Source organism: Nicotiana tabacum, chromosome 23, assembly GCF_000715075.1.
Source record: "Nicotiana tabacum cultivar K326 chromosome 23, ASM71507v2, whole genome shotgun sequence".
NCBI lineage: Eukaryota > Viridiplantae > Streptophyta > Magnoliopsida > Solanales > Solanaceae > Nicotiana > Nicotiana tabacum.
The window spans coordinates 123228430-123243167 of NC_134102.1; the positions used below are offsets into that span (position 1 = coordinate 123228430).

General features: G+C 36.6%; 1 non-coding gene across 1 annotated transcript; it reads right to left on the bottom strand.

Annotated features, from left to right (window-relative positions):
* Positions 1 to 5865: 5865 nt before the first annotated feature.
* Positions 5866 to 5969, bottom strand: LOC142177733 (small nucleolar RNA R71). Its single transcript, XR_012706292.1, has one exon. It is a non-coding gene; the product is annotated as a small nucleolar RNA R71 (small nucleolar RNA).
* Between the last annotated feature and the right edge of the window lie 8769 nt (positions 5970 to 14738).

A 14738-nucleotide genomic window follows, 5' to 3' on the forward strand; every position in this document is an offset into this window, starting at 1 on the left:
GGGCATTTCGACACTCTGATATTGTTCTGAAACTTTTGAAGTGCGGGGGGCACAATTTGGATGCTGAGGCAAAGTAAAAGTGCGGACCGCAGAGGACAAGTACAGACCGCAGAGGAAAAGTGCGGACCGCAGAATTTCTCTTGCGGCCGCAAAAAGGAGATTATGCAGGTTCGATGGTCCGACTTCGGAAGCTTATATCTTTTAACCTACAAGGAATTTGGAGATGACTCAAAAATGAAAGTTGTAGCCCTTTGAATCTAGTTTACAAAAAGGTATACCATTAATTATTTGGACATATGTAAAGAAAGTTATCATTAATTTACTAAAACCTAGTAGTGTAGAGCTGCTGAAGTGTGGCCGCACAGAAAAATATGCGATCAGCACAATGGGGATCAGATTTTGTACTATATGAACGAGGGTTTCATCTCATGTTTCATATTTGGACTTTGGGAGCTCGGTTTGTGGCGATGTTACGTAGGATTTTCGAGAAATTCATCGGGGTAAGTGATTCTAACTCGGATTTGGTTAATATATATGAATATATCATTGTTTTCATCATTTAAACAGTATTTTAAGATGAAAATTTGGGGGAAATTGTAAAAATTTCATAAAATAAATTTTTGGGATTTGAATGTCGATTCGAAGTCGGATTTGAGTGAAACTAGTGTGGTTGGACTCGTAATTGAATGGGTTGTCAGATTTTGTAAGTTTCGTCGGATTCTGAGACATGGGCTCCACTACCGATTTTTTGAGCGGAGTTGGGAATTTTTATAAATTGTTAAATTGTAAGTATTGGAGTATATTTTGATTAATTTGCATGTTGTTTGAATAGATACAAATCGTTTGGATTGAGTTGAGGAGATAGGAAGGCGTATGGAGGTTGATACGCGCGGAATGCAATTTTCGGAGTATTGTTTAGCTTGCCCGGCAGCAGATTCGGCTTGTTCGAGGTAAGTAACATCTCTAATCTTGGAGCTGAGGGTATGAACCCTGATTATACGTATTATGTGAATTGTTTGGAGGTGACGCACATGCTAGGTGACGGACGTGCACCGTAGAAATTGAGACTCAGTTGATTCCGTAGAGCTTTATAGTCAATTAACTAGTATTTCTCCATGTATTTTTATGTGTTAGAGAAACTGAGCTATGACTCATGTTAGAAATCATGCTTAGGTAAATGTTGGTATTATTGCCTTATTGGGACCCACTAAGGTCATTTCGGCTGTCGAATTATTTTTTTAAATTGTAACTTCATACTCAGTCATGTTCATTCATTTCATATTATCTCTCAGTCTCTCTTGCTATTTATTGATTCATCATATCATCATTTTGGGCTGATTTTCATGACATTGTGAGCCCGAGAGACTGGAGAGATTGATGACTGAGTGAGACCGAGGGCCTGATTGTGAGGATGATTATGGGATCGGGCTGCACGCCGCAACGGGCCATATTGGCTTTATATATATTATTATTTATGGGATCGGGCTTCACGCTACAGCATGGTTGACTAATTTATGCCATGATTGGCTTGTTATAGCGCTTGAGCTGAAAGAGCGCCTCCGGAGTCTATACACACCCCCAGTGAGCGCAGGTACCTATTGAGTGCGAGTGCCGAGCGATTGGGAGGATTGAGTGACTGTGAGGACTGAGTTATTGGGAGGACTGAGTGACTGGAAGGACTAAGTAACTGGGAGGACTGAGTGAAATGATACTCTGAGAGTATGCATATGGTTTTATCACTGAGTTGCATCGCATTGACATGCACACTTGACATACATGCATAAAGATGCATTTTTCCTCATGATGTACGATATTGCATCATTCATGACTACTCCTACGTATTGACGTGTAGGCATAGAGATGTATTTTCCTCATGTTATTTAAAAAAATAAAACAATTACCTGTTAAAAGGTTTTTGGGAAAATCACAGTTTTACAGAACGTACTCATATTTCGGTGACTTTCGGCAAAAGATTTGAGTTTTACTATTATATCTAAAAAAGAAAAAGTTTATTTTTCCAGAACTGTATGTGAGCTGAGCATTTTATTATTAAGTTATTACTTGTGCTGTTTTTAATTATATTGTTATGAGATGCTATTGGTTATTGGTGTGGACTCTGACCTTGGTACAAGCTCGTCACTACTTTCAACCTAAGGTTAGGTTTGTTACTTATTGAGTACATGGGGTCGGTTGTACTCATACTATACTTCTGTACCTTGCGTGCATATATTGGATGTTGATGTTGCTGTGATCGACGGTAGCTGGATTTGAAGACATACCTGCGTTCCAGTGGTAGCTGCCTCTTGTTCATGGTTGCCTTAGATTTATAAAAATCTGCTTATGTACATTTTGAACTAAAGATATATTTATTTCATACCAACTTTATAAATTCTTATCGTAGAAGCTCATGATTTGTACTACCTGTCTTTAGAGAGTGTAATAGAGTCAGTTAAATATAATTTTTAATCGTATATTTGTAAATTGGCTTACCTAACGGGTCGTGGTTAGGTGCCATCACGACTGGTGGATTTTGGGTCGTGACAAGTTAGTATTAGAGTTGTAGGTTCATAGGTTCTACAAGTCATGAGCAAGTGTCTAGTAGAGTCTTGCGGATCAGTATGATGACGTCCATACTTATCTTCGAGAGGTTACAGGGCATTTAGGATAATTTTCCATCTTTCTTTCCTTATCGTGTGGAATTGATTCAGCTTGAAACATAACTCTTTGAATACCTTCCACGCATTCGTGTGCCCATGTGAGCGCTCGATATCAGATGTGTATCGCCGGCTTGTGATTCCATGAACGAGGTTCGAGATGTGTATTCTATGTTTTGGTGATTGGCCAGTCTGGAGGACTTGAGGCCAGTTTAGACCGCGGCTTAGGCTCGGTAGCTTCAGTTGTGTGAACTTGTACATTTGGATTCATATGTCCGGTAGTATCCCTATGAGTGGAATTTGTGGCTCGATGAGCAGTTGAATAGCTATATGATGAGCATGACGTGACTGCAGAATGTGTTTAGATGGTTTGATTATGACGAGAATAGTTTGCTTGAGATGTAAGAAAAAGGGCCATGGGTTCTTGGTGTCTGTGTTGATTTGACGTATAGTCTCGAGTATGAATGTGTTGAAGGATCTTTCATGTTGTTTAATTGTGGAGCGAAGTAGATTTTCATGTCTTGTTAATGAGTTTGGATTCAGAAATATTAAGTGATGGCATAGTAGTTGTGGCTGTGAAAGGTTATGGAGAGATGTCAGTTTGAAGCTAAGCAAGTGGGTTATCATCTGCGGTGTAAACTACGGATGTGCGATCATTATAATGTTGGGTGAAGAGTTTCTTTTCTACCATCGGGGTGTATATGTTGAGATTTGAATTTGAATCTGGTTGAGAAACTTGACTTGACTGTCAAGAGAATAAATGCGAGCTTAGTGGATGATCAAGGTATTTTATGGTCGGTGTTGCATGAGCTTGAGAAGAATTTTCGTTGAACTAACTGTAGTATCATGGCAGTAATATGGTACATGTATTGTGAGTTATCATATGTTTTATTCTATGGCTTTGAGCCAAGTGGGGGAGTCTTGGCTTGAGATATATTGATGTGGCGTGTATGTGGAATAGTTGTGTTTGATAATATAAGGTCATCGGACCTAGAATGTGTACTATCGGATTTGATTATGGTATATTTGGGAGGATGATATCGAAAGTCGGGCTAGAAAGTTATTATGATTCTGGTTGGGACGAGAGAGCTCCATGACTTGTTGATCTGATAAGGGGTCATGAGATTCCATATGTTTCTTTCACTATCAGTAGTGTACGAAGGTTTTGGGAACGAGATTTTGTTTAATATGGGGTTTAGTACTAGTACCGAGTTGGTTTTGAGTAGTTACTGTGATCGGAAATGGTGCTGCGAGTATTCGAGTTGTGTAGTATGTTATGTGATTATATCTGGGGTTATGGTTATGGCTTGATACATCTTGTTCAAACTTATACAGTGGGTAGATGTGAGACTCGGGTCTTGTAAGAAATTCTGGATATTGGAAATTGGGCTCTATGTTTTACGGACTAAGGTTAAAGTAATGATCTTCAACTGTGTTGTGTTGTCAGGCCTATATGGAATAGGGTGGCGTGGGATCACCCCCGGCTATGTGCGTGGTAAGGTGGAATAGTGATTCAATGGCTTGAAAACAACTCTTGGCATATTCAAGGACGAACGTATGTTTAAGTGGGGGAGAATGTAACGACCCGAACGGTCGTTTTGGGCATTTATGCTCCTTTCTACTATTTGAAGAACTTAATTACAATTGTGAAGAACGTGCTTACAAATGTGAAGAACTTCTCCATGTCTATGGAGTAGATACTTTTGGGTTTTGATGGATTTAGTGTATTGATGATTGTTTATGAATTATAACTCTATTTTTATGTATTTGAATCATTTTTGGAAGATTTAATTGTTGCATCTATATTCACTTGTTCTTGTAATCGAAAGAGGCATAACTTGTGATATCTTTGCATTATATTGTTTGTTGAGTTCATAGATTCTTCTAAGTAATCAAAAAAGGATGGTTGAATCATTGATTAAATCTAGTTAGGAGAATAATCGAAAGAGATTTTTCTAAAGACCGATCCACTACACATTCTTCATATCTTCACAGTGCTTAAATTAGTTCATCTCGTGAGGTTAAGACTTAATCGAGAGATGAGTTTTTGTTGAACGTTTGACTAATAATAGGGTGAATTCGAGAGACTCACTTGAACATTGGAAGTGAATTACCTACAGTTAGATCCCGAACAATTATCTTGCACTTATTCTGTCAAAACCCTATCCTCTTCCACTGATAACCTTAATTGCTTATTCCTTGTTTCGATAGTCACTAGTCAATAGCTGTAGATTTTAGATTCTTAGTTAAATTTTATATTAATCATATAAATCTCAACTATTGATCCTCCTAGATAGCAATCACGCTAGAAACTACGAGAATACTATTTAAATCCATTCCATGTGGACATGATATTATACTATACTATCTTTGACAAGCGAGCATAATTTAAGTGTGTATTTTTGTGCTCATCAAATTTTGGCGCTGTTGTCGGGGATTGGCAATCAATAGTGTTTGAAATAGTTTGTAGTGCTAATTCAGTTTTTTTTTACTTTTATTTTATTCTTCACGGGTTCTCCTCCGTGTACAGGCAACAAGTTAAGTCTGTAGTGTATGACATGGTCTTCTTGTAAAGAAGTAATACCCTACGACACGGAATTGGAAAAACACATGTGGCAAATGAGGAAGGAGAAAGAGTTCACCGTAAGGTTCTTCGGGCAACCTTCAACCCAAGAACACATGGCTAATAACGATGACAATAAGGTAGAGGCAACTGCAAGGATAGCTGCTGAGGCAGCCCATAGAGCTGCTGAGGAAACTGTCGAAGACAATAGGGGTCGAAGATTCAATGTAAATCGACCCTTGATTGAAGACCAGTTCGAGAATGCGCTACCAAGGCCTAGTAGAGCATTGAGTGACTATTCCAGACCAGTCTACAATCAAGGATTGTCAAGTGTTAGACCACCTCCAATTGCAGCCAATAATTTTGAGTTGAAGCAAGGTTTGCTTCAAACCATTCAAAACAACTGCGTTTTCAGAGGAAAGATAAACGGAGATCCAAACATGCATCTGATGGACTTCAAGAAGATTATGAATACCTTTCAATACAATGGGGTATCACAGGATGCAGTGTATTTAAGGGAATTTCCCTTTTAACATAAAGATGTTGCGAAGTAGTGGCTTCGAAGCTTGCCAAATGGATCAATTAGAACATGGGAGGAAATGACCAGAAAAATTTCTTGATAAATATTTCTCCTCAGCTAAGACGTGCAAGTTTAGAAGAAAAATCCATAACTTCTGCCAGAAAGAGAATGAAACTTTTTTTGAAGCATGGGAGAGGTTTAAGGAGATAGTTAGAAGGTGTCAATGTAACATAATTGAACTCTGGATGCAACTCTAGGATTTTTGGGATGGATTGACACCGACCTCGCGTAGAACATGGAACAATGTAGTTGGATGCCTGTTTATGAAGAATACTCCAGAGATGATAGTTACAATTCTTGATGAGTTATCCGAAGATGCTAATCAGTGGCCCTCTGATAGTGTGGAAAGAATAAAATCAACTAGTGTTCACCAAGTTGATGCTACTACATCTGCGCAAGTACAACTTGATGCTATGGCTAAAGAAATACGAAAGCTAACTGTAGCTTCGATAAAAAAATGTACACCACGCAGCTTGTGATATATGTGGAAGAGGACACCCTATTCATGAGTGTCATACCTCAACTGAGGAAGTGAATGATGTAGGAAACTATAATTTAATGCAATGGGTCATAGGCACCCCAGTTTTTCATGGAAATCACCTGGGGGTACTGCAAATGCATGGCAACAAAACGACCCCAGACCATGAACAAGGAGCTCCAGGTTTTCAAAATCAACAGAGGCAACAGTATCAATCTCCACAGTCGAGTCAACCCAGCATGAAGGATCTTAAGAAAACCTTCTTTATCAAGACGGATGAGAGGCTTAATGCCCATGATGCAGCTATAAAAGAATTGGGTACATCTTTTCGAAGCCTGGAAAGACAGGTTGGGCACTTAGCTACCCTAATGTCTGAGAGAGCCCCAGGAACACTCCCGACAGATACAGAAAGAAATCCCAAAGAAATAGTAAATGTTGTAACTTTAAGAAGTGGGCAAGAGTTGAAAGATCTCACCCAAACCCAAAAAGATATGAGACATGAAAAAGAAAGTAGGGAGAAGCTAAAGAATGGTGTCGAAAAGAAGAAAGAAGGAAAATCGAGATAGGAGGAACCTGAGGCAAGCAAGCATACGCATGCGCTGCCTTTTTCCCAAAAGCTAAGTAGAAAAAAGCTGGACAAGCAGTTCGAGAAATTTCTAGATGTGCTGAAACAGGTTCATGTAAACCTACCATTCACATAAGTGCTCTTACACATGCCGGTTTATGCTGAGTTCTTGAAGGAGATCTTGACAAAGAAGAGGAAAATAGAAGAGACCTCAGTGGTCAAGCTCACAGAGCATTGCAGTGCAATATTGCAAAACAAACTACCACAAAAGTGTGGAGATCCAGGGACTTTTACCATACCTTGCTGCTTAGGCACTACTAATTTTGATAAGTCTCTATGTGATTTTGGTGCCTCAAATAATCTAATGCCTCTATCTATTTACAGGAAACTGGAGAAGGAGATTGGAGAGATAAGGTCTGCACCAATATCTTTGCAGCTGGCAAACCAAACAATTCTATTACCCGAGGAAATAGTTGAAGATGTCTTATTTCGGGTAGATAAGTTTGTATTTCCTGTAGATTTTATAGTGGTAAATATGGAGGAGAATAAGGAAGTCCCCCTCATCCTAGGAAGACCATTCCTAGCAACGGGTAGAGCAATATTATATATATATATATATATGAGAGAAAACTCATGCTTAGAGTGGGCGAGGAGACTATGACTTTTGAGATGGATGTAGAAACGGGGGGTAAAAAAGGAGAAGCTAGCTGCTAGTATTGTGTGGAAAGTGAAGGACGAGAAAAAGAAGGGTGCAGTGAATGAGAAAGATAAGTGTGGGGGTGTACCCAAAGAAGACTGAGAAGAAGCTATCCGCATGGATGAGTGCAATAGTTCGGGTGCGAGGGATGGAGCCCAACTTTGACTCAAACCCCGACTAGATGTTCAGGAAAGTTTTCCTTACCTCTTGATTTTTATTTGTGTGTCATGGGGATATGCCACAATTTAAATTGTAGGGTGAGGATGTATATATGTATAGAATATATAAATATCTTTGTGTGTTTTTGTAATTCATTTGATGAAAATTTTTAAAATTTTTATTTTCCCCAACGATGGATGTCATTCGACAGGTTTCTTAAAGGATTAATTTGAAAGAAAAAGACAAAAGATTTTTTTTAGGTAGCGTCTGAATTCCCCCTTGATTTTTCTTTATGTCGCGGTTCTTTTCCAAGGGTTTTTTTGAACCAGGCATAGTTAGTTTTTATTTTTTTTGGAGTAGGAAATCTTGTGTTGTGATTTTAAAAAAAAAAAAGCAATATCTCTTAACAGTATTATGTCTTGAGAATAGTAAGTGCTTTAGTTGTGACGCTTAGGCTCAGTTTTTGACTCTTGTATAAGTATCTTAAATTGTATGATCTTAACTTTGCTTAATTGCTTTGACTAGAGTATTGCGATGAGTCCGATCCTGAGTGAGTTATGTGCCACGTGTAAGTGAGATTTTATGCATTTTGTGCATTGTATTTGATGTCTATAACTTACCCCGTGTGTTTGCAAAGCGAAATAATAGTTTTATTCAGTCTTGGAAGTGATATAGGCATTTTTTTGTTGAGCCAGTTATATGTTGTACCCACCTAATTGTTATGTATCTTAGTTAACCCCTTGAGCCTGTAATCATGTTTTCTTGGCAACCACATTACAAGCATTACTCATTTTACCTTTCGCGAGCACTTGAAATTGTTACGAACTTTGTAAAAGTTAAAGTGTGGGGTGTTGGGTGTCTTTTGAATGGAACTAATGAAATAAGGAAAAAGGTGCATTGTTTTTAAAAATAATAATAATAAGATCCACTTGAATTGGAAAAATATATAGTTGCATTATTGTGCAAATATTCATTGATAATGGTAACTTTTGATGTATTTGTGCTTAAAGAAGTTGGGAGTTGACATATACGGATGTGAAGGTGGAGTTATGGATTGACATAAGTGTGGGGTTTTGAATGTTCAATCATATGTATTAAACTACTTAGGGAGGTGTAGTCACTATATCCAAATATATCCTACCCATCCCATAGCCTACAATACAACCAAATGAAGTTCTACTTGATCATTGACTGAATGAGCTCACTTTGTAGAGTAATACATTACGGGCAAGCTTTTGGTACGTCTTTTGTACCACATGAATATTACATCTGAGAGTGATTAAATTATTTCTATCTTGAGTTCCTAATTATTCTTAAACTTAGTATTTTTCGGAACTACTCTCTATTGTTGTGTGAGGGCACTTGATTCACGAAGGAAAGATAATGTCGTTGACGTCTGTGTTAGAATAAGTGAGAGGGTTGTGAAAATTGTGTGGTGCTTTTGAGTCAAATCTTGAGGCGAGGATGTTACGGTCTTATGCTTAATCTGTTTTATTACTCTTGGTGTGATGAGTTAGGAGACTTGTTTAAAAAGATCGTGTCTGTGTGAAGTGTAGTTTGATTGCTCGCGGACAAGCAATGGTTTAAGTGTGGGGTGTTGATGGTAGGCTAGAAACCCGTGTTTTAGTTGCTTATTGCACTCTAATTCATTGCACTTTACTTATGTTGAGCTTTAATTAGTAGTGTTTTGCACTTATTATGCGTTTTATGCCGTGTAAGAGTGAATCCGAGTTATTTAGATGATGAGAAGCAAATTCGAGCTATTTGAAGCTTTGAAGTCTGAGTAGAAGCCTAAGGGATTAAACCGGAATCGCGTTCGAGGGTCGAGGATCAATTTCGGATGTCAAAAATTGGAGAAACGTACTACTCTAAGAAAAATGCACAGCCGTGCCACATGGGGTGCCGCATAGTGCAGCGCGTCAGTGCAAAATATGCCCAAAACTCATTTTGCAAATCGTTCTGGAATTGTCCACAAGCGCGTCGCATGGGGAGGCGTGGCATGTGGAGCGGTAACCCAAATATGTTAGGGTGAATCCCCAATTTCGCTATAAAGGGTAATTTCGTTCGGAGATTATTGGGGGTGGCTTAAATATACCAAAACACTATTTTAGATGGACTTTTGACAGATTTTCGACCTAAGGAGGCCAAAGAGGCTATGGAGGAGTTGGAAGAACATAAACACAAAGATTTCATCATTCCTTCCTCACTCAAGATCTGGGTTTGGATTGAATCTATGTTTTCTTATACCTTAATTGCAATTGTGAAGAACTTCTCCATGTCTATAGAGTAGATCCTTTTGGGTTATGATGGATTTGGTATATTGATGATTGTTTGTGCATTATAACTCCATTTTTATGTATTTGAATAGTTTTTGGAAGATTTAATTATTGCATCTATATTCATTTGTTCTTGTAATCGAAAGAGGCATAACTTGTGATATCTTTGCATTAGATTATTGGTTAAGTTCATAGATTCTTCTAAGTAATCGAAAGAGGCTAATTAAATCATTGATTAAATCTAGTTAGGAGAATAATCGAAAGAGATTTTCCTAAAGACCTATCCACAACGCATTCTTGCATATCTTCACAGTGCTTAAATTGGTTCATCTCGTGAGGTTAAAACTTAATCGAGAGAGGAGTTTTTGTTGAACGTTTGACTAATAATAGAGTGAATTCGAGAGACTCACTTAAGGCTGGCAAGTGGGCCGGTCCAGGCCCGGGACCAGCCTGGGACCGCGGGCCAAACGGGCCAAACGGCTAAACGGGCCAGGACCGTTTGGTCCGGTTTTAGTGGGCCTGGTCCGGTCTCGTGGGCCGGTCCTATGATTTGGGCCCGTAGGCCCGGGACCGTTTGGCCCGCTAGGGCCCGGGACCGGTCCGGTCCCTTAGCGGGCCCAACGGCTATTTTTTTTAAAAAAACCGTTAGGCTATCAAAAATAGCCGTTGGGCTGTCAAAAATAGTCGTTGGCTATTTATGAAATAGCCATTTAACCGCTCAACTTTGTTTTAATCCCAAACTTTTTATAATTACACTTTTTCCCTATTTTCAACTATAAATACCCCATCATTATTTCATTTTTTCTTACAAAATCATCAATCTCTCTCTAATTTACTTCTATAATTGCTACTATTGCTTACTTTATTGTTACATTTTGTGAAACAATTGTGAAGTTGGTGAATTGAAGTCTTCAACGATAATCAATTTCCAACAAGTTGTTCGTCAATTCGGTAAACTCGTTCCAACTCTTAAGTTTTAATATTATAATTTTTTTTGTTTTATTTACTTTGCTTGATTAATTAAGATGGCTTATTCCTTAAAAAATATGTTTAGTAAAAATAAGGAAAAATCGAAGAGTGGTGAATCTAGTGGCCAATATGTTCCTCCTCCACTTCCCCCTGCTCCCCGACCCAAATATGTTACCCGTCCTACACCTCCTATTCTTGATAGCGATAATAGTTTATTATAATTTACCGAGAGTCAATTTTTCCATAATATTGCACCCGGTGAACAATTAAATCATGAATATATGAATGCTCTTTATGGTAATCCAACTATTGATGAAAATGATGATGAAGAAATAGATTTTGATGAAATGCAACCGGATGATGATACACCCACTAGTCCTGCTCCTGAAGTTAACCCAACTAATAATAATCTAGATGATCCCCCGTCTGACCCTCCTATTAGTGCCCCTACCTTTTCTAGACAACCTCCTAAACGGGTAGAAACATCTCTTGTTTGGCAATTGTTTACTCAACTAAGAGAAAAAAATAGGGCTAAGTGTAAAACTTGTGGCAAAGAGTTAGTTTTTCAATATGTTGGAAGTCGGGGGGGGGGGGGGAGACGGGAAGTTTGACTAGACACATATTGCTACACCCTCAAGATAAAGCTAGATATTTTCGTATGAAAGCTTTGGCTGAGGGGACAAGTGCACCTAGTCAGGCTGACCTTAGTACCGGGTCAAATCAATTTCAACCGGAAATTAACATTGTTACCGGTGGTATTTTATATTATGATCCAAAAAAAGATCGGGAAGAATTGGCAAAAATGGTCACTGTTATGTGCTTACCCTATAGTTTACCTTCTAACCCCCACTTTGTGCATTATATTAGAAAAATTTATAATCCTACTTATAAAGGTTTTCCTCACACAACCGTAAAGAGTGATATTTATAAATATAAACATGAATATGAACAATATTTGCGCTATTTATTTACTCATATAAATTGTCGTATTGCTATTACAACTGATATTGGTAGAAGTGGTAATGACTGTGATTACCTTACTGTTACCAGTCATTGGATTGATGAGCATTGGATAATGCAAAAGCGCATTATTGATTATAGAATAATTAATTCACGTCACACAGGGCAGTTTATTTCTAGTACGATTGCGGATATTTGTAGATATTTTTGCATTAGTGATAAAATAATGTCAGTTTCAATGGATAATGCTACTAGTAACACAAATGTTGTAGCCTTGCTTACCACTATACTAAGTCCTGTATTTAGTAACTTTTTTCATGTTAGATGTATTTGTCATATTTACCATTTAATTGTGGGTGATGGTATGCGAATTTTAAATGTTGAAATTAAAAAGGTTAAAATGGCTCTTAATTGGCTTTTTTATTCAAACCATAGAAGTAGACTTAGAGAATATTTTAAAAGATGCGATGAATTTGGCCTAAGAGAAAGAAAGGTTCCTAAACCTTGTCCAACTAGATGGAATTACATGTATGAAAGTTTAGTTATTGCATATGAATATAGAAACCCCATAAACTCAACGTTTAATGCTCATGTAAGTGATGATGATGAGCACCTTACAAATGCGGATTGGGCTAATGTTAAATGCTTGTAGATTTTTTAGAAAAATTTCATATTGCTACAAATGAATTTTCTGGGCAATATTATCCTACTATTTCTAACTGTTTAGTTTATATTGCAGAACTTGCAAATTTGTTTGATCATTTTTCAGAGAGTGGGAAAATTTATCAACTTGCTATTGATTCCATGAGAAAAAAGTTTAAAAAATATTTTTTCCCTATTCCCCCTATTTATGGTATTGCTGCATTGTTAAATCCTACCATGAAATTAGGAGGTCGTCAATTTTGGTATGAAACTGTTTATAATGGTTTAGCACTTGAAGATGAGGAGTTGCTTTCAGTCAAGCAAGACTTCAACTCGGTGATTATAGAGCGTCTATGAGGGAGAGCTTGGAAAAATCAGTACTTTTCAGAGATTGGATCCGTTCGGAAAGAAGAAATTTTGGACTTGCTGAATCACAACCAGAGGTAGACGAAGCTTACGAAGAAATGCTAGCTGAACTTGCGAAGGATGATGCTTCGCCTGGAAGCGGTGATGAGCAAGCTTCATTTCCGCCACCACCAACGGAAATTCCTCCGGACCTTGAAGGATTTATGAAATTTGTAAGAGATACCATGTAAATTAATATGTAACTTGTATTTTGGCACATCTTCATTAGTTTCTTTTTCTTCTCAATGGTGGTATTAGCACCTTGTTGTGCTCATTCCATAGGGGGGAGGAAGACTAAGAAAGATATTTTCATGATTTTTAATGCTATAATAAAAATATAACGCATTGATTTGAATATCTCTTTACAATATTTTTGTTCTTTTATATATCTTAAGCTATACATATAGTATAATATAGTATAGTATAGTATAGTATAGTATAGTATAGTATAGTATAGTATAGTATAATATAGTATATACATCTCATAAGATATATAAGCTATATTCGATATACATATATATATATATATAAGCCTATATATATACTATCGAATACGGCTTATATACTATAGTATAGTATAGTATAGTATATATATACTATATATACAACTTAAGATATATAAACTATATTCGATATACTATATATACATCTTAAGATATACTATATATACTATACTATATATACATCTTAAGATATACTATATATACATAGTATACTAGATATACTAGATATATATAGTAGATATACATGTATATATAGTATATCTTAAGATGTATATATAGTATATAAATCGAATATAGCTTATATATAGTAAGATGTATATATATTATAGTATAGTATACTATCGAATATGACTTATATACTATGTATATATAGTATAGTGTGTGTATATATATATATATCTTAAGATGTATATATAGTATATAAATCGAATATAGCTATAGTGTGTGTGTATATATATATATATATATATATATCTTAAGATGTATATATAGTATATCTTAAGATGTATACTATCGAATATGACTTATATACTATGTATATATAGTATAGTGTGTGTGTGTGTATATATATATCTTAAGATGTATATATATTTTAAGAATATATATATATATATATATATACACACACACACTATACTATATATACATAGTATATAAGTCATATTCGATAGTATACATCTTAAGATATACTATATATACATCTTACTATATATATATAGCTTATATATCTTAAGATGTATATATATCTTAAGATCTACTATACTATACTATATATATATAGTATATCTTAAGATGTATATATAGTATATTTTAAGATGTATACTATGTATATATAATATAGTATATATATATTTTAAGATGTATATATAGTATATAAATCGAATATAGCTTATATATCTTTATTACTATTTTTTTCTCTAACTTCTATAAAAAAAAATTAAAAATACAAAGTTTCTGTAGGGCCCGTTTAGGCCCGGGACCGTTAGTTCGTGGTCCCGGTCCCAAGCCGGTTCCAGCAATAAGCTCGCAAAGCCCGGAACCATTTAGGATCGGACCGCATAGGACCGGCCCACTTAGGATCGGGCCCGCGAAGCCCACTTAGGACCGGGCCCGGCCCACTTGCCACCCCTAGACTCACTTGAACATTGGAAGTGAATTACCTAGAAATAAATCTCGAAAAATTATCTTGCACTTATTCTGTCAAAACCCTATCCTCTTCCACTGATAACCTTAATTGCTTATTCCTTGTTTCGATAGTCACTAGTCAATAGCTGTAGATTTTAGGTT